The sequence below is a fragment of the Hibiscus syriacus genome, unplaced genomic scaffold, assembly GCF_006381635.1.
Source record: "Hibiscus syriacus cultivar Baekdansim isolate YM2019G1 unplaced genomic scaffold, ASM638163v2 tig00110013_pilon, whole genome shotgun sequence".
NCBI classification, from domain to species: domain Eukaryota; kingdom Viridiplantae; phylum Streptophyta; class Magnoliopsida; order Malvales; family Malvaceae; genus Hibiscus; species Hibiscus syriacus.
The window spans coordinates 4,476,826-4,480,154 of NW_024062563.1; the positions used below are offsets into that span (position 1 = coordinate 4,476,826).

At 33.5% G+C, this 3,329-nt stretch overlaps 1 pseudogene; it reads right to left on the reverse strand.

Annotated features, from left to right (window-relative positions):
- Window positions 1-290: 290 nt before the first annotated feature.
- LOC120212617 lies at window positions 291-1,960 on the reverse strand (annotated as a pseudogene).
- Window positions 1,961-3,329: the final 1,369 nt, after the last annotated feature.

Here is a 3,329-nt window from a genome sequence, read left to right on the forward strand (position 1 = left end):
CAGCTTTTAATTCATCCAACAAACTCAAAGTTCCCTCTTCAAGACTCATGGCAAAACTCACAATCCTTAGCACTTTATAATTACTTTATACATTACTTGATAGTATTTCAATTTTTCACAATATCTTCTTACATTGCGCGCGCACATATATATATATATAACTCTTCAACATCAACCATTTCTCAACCCAAACTTATTACAATCCAATTTCTTTAACAGCAATATGAAACTATTTTTTTATCTAAAGCTCAATCTTTTAAGTAATTTTATTACAAATCCTACGTCACAAACTAGTTAGAATCACCAGTCTAAGCAGCAGTGGCGTCTGTCAACATTCGATTAATCTCCTTAACAAAGCTGTCCATAACAGGTGCAGGCAAGCAAACTGGGACTGCAATCCCTTCCTTATTCTTCCAAGGTATATAAAAGCTTCTAATCGCTTCACCATTCGCCGGTCCACGGAACTCTGCCTTACCCCACCCAAAATCAACCTCCCTGAATCCGGCTCGAGTCAAATCCGACACGAGTAAAGATCGAACCGTATTAACATTTGGCCGTCGTCTACTCACTATCAAATCCACCTTCGATTTCATGTACTCTTCGGTAACCTTTACCTTGGTCTCCTTCACTAGCTTTACCGCATATTCTAATGGATTTTGGCTTAGTTTCCCTGCTGTTGTTCTAGCCGCGGGGTACCCCAGTGCATTCCCGTAATACCCTAATGGCAAAGGAGGGCTGAATTTGGACCTTGCATTGACAATGCAGATCAACCGGAAGTCTTCTTCGTGGCCGAGTCTCAAGGCCATCGTCCGACAGCGCCATATGCATGCGGTTACGATATCAAATCTCGAACAATGGAGGTCGTCGGAGATGAATCTTTTAAGAGCCGAAATTTGAGTTGGCCCGAAGAAGAAAGAGCGGTGGACCAAGTTGTTTGTCGGCATGATTGTGCCAACAGCAGCCGTCGCATGATCGTACTCGTGGTGATCGCATGTTATGACCGGTGGGTTTCCACCATTCAAGAGGTGTCTTTCCCAAACGGGTGGGATCGAGGGAGCCACTGCAGCTCGTGCTATTTCGCCCACGGCAAACATGAACTGAATCAGCCCAACAGCGTCACTCATAGTGTGATTGAATCGGTTTGCAAAGATAAAAATCACCACATTTTAAACGTGTCACCTGTTAATACGTATTAATAAATGATACCTGGATTTTAATAAGAATTATTGAAGTTTTCAGTGTCATTAAGCATTATTAAGTGAAGAGGTACCTGAATTTGTAGCACCGGACAGTTTAATAACTCACTGGAGCCAGGGGTCTCATAAAGAAGCTCATTGAAACAAGGAAATGGAGGATGAAGTGAATCATCTAATTCCTCGAGAATAACATCAGCATCACCCTCGACGAATAACACACCTTCACCGGTACAATCCACTATAACCTTCCGGTTCGGCCCTTCCTTTAGCCTACCAGCTAATGGATAATACAGCACTAGGGCTTTCGCAAGTGATTCTCTTATAACCCTAACGGGATCCTTCTCTTGCATGCTATCGTCGCACCTATAAATATGGAGCCCTCGAATTTGGAAACGATGACTGTCTTGATCGTCGATGTCCGATAGCATCTTACACTCGGCGAGGGGTCGGTTGAGCTGGGCTTCGGTTTGTGCCTTCGTACAGTGAACACTAGAGAAGTGGATTGTGGCTAGAACTTCTTAATAATACAACCGGGGAGTGATTTTCTTCTTTTTGTTAGTTCTTCAACTGTGTTGTTCTCACATTTATAGGTGAAAAAAGAGTACCTTTTTTGAGGGGCTCAGTAATTTATAGTTGAACTGCTAAGACCAATGGAACAATGTGGTTTCGTTTTGATTCTGACAGCTTCATGCCTTCACCTTCTTTTTGTTTGTACTTTTTTCCTCTTTGTGGATAATTATGAACCATGAAGATCTAGGAGACATTTTTCATGGATAAAGCTTTGGGTTGAAATCATTTGTGCTGTTAAAGGTTAATAGTTTTGAATAGTCGTGTAGTCTCCGAAAAAAGTAGAATTAGTTTCAGGTATAATCTGAAAATTAACTCTCAACAGTTATTAAGCCTATATTATTTCTTTTAAGCATTTTAGTCCTAATGTTTTATTTTGGGACAAAAATGTTTTTCTATGTAAAAAAATAATTAACATTCCAAAATAAAAGTCTTTTACTTCAAAATAAAATGTTGAGGGTCAAAATGCTAGAAATAAATAATAAAGACTAAAGTGACTATTCTATAAAATGTTAAAGAGTCTTTTTGCCATAAAATGAAACATCAGGGACAACATGCTCTAAACCAAGAATATAGACCAAAATATCATTTTAATAGACATTGGGGAACTAATTTTAAAATTATATCTTAGTTCTATTATGGGACATAAAGTATATTATAACTTTATAAACATAGGATCATCGTACTTTTATCGAATTATTTTATTCCACCTCTTAAAAAAATAACTTAAATCAAAATATTTAATAGCATAGTGATACATTTATATAAAAAAAATTATCATGGACACCTGTAATAGAGCTGTAAACAATAAAGTGAAATTCAATCTATAAAATAATTTGATATACAAACAACATTGTCATTATAAATGTTGTATTGTCATAGGAATCATTATTGCAAGACATAGAAGGGATCATAAGTGTTTATATTTAAAGTTATTTTTTGACGAAATGAAAAAAAAAACAATATATGGTCTAATTGTAATCATAGAATACGACGATAATTGAAATATATTATCATTTTAATACAAGATCAAAAATGGTTAAGAAAACTTAAGTTGATGAGATATAATCAAATATTTTAAATCTTAAATTTTAATAATTTATCATTTATCATTTCATAGGTTATAATATTTTTAGATTTTATTGTATTTCTAAAATTTTTAATAGCATTTTAAACATATTTTTTGAATAATTAATGAATTTTAGATTTTCAAATTTTATTATCTTAAATTTTAAATAATATTTTAAATTTTAATTTTATACTTAAAAATTAAATGAAGTCTCAATTTTTATAGAAAAAGTATTTAAACTTTCTAAAAATAATTAAACTCTTCTATTTCTAATCATAATACGTGAATTATCAAGTTAATATTATAACAGCCAACAACAATTTTTGTTAGTATATAGATAACATTAATTTATTAATTGATTAATTTAGATTGGATATTGTACAGGCATTGTCATAACCATTATTTTGATAAAACAATTAAATATCATTTTAAAAACAATTATGACTCTATTTTAAAAAATTGGTGATTTTGAATTGATTTGAATTAAATTGAATAGG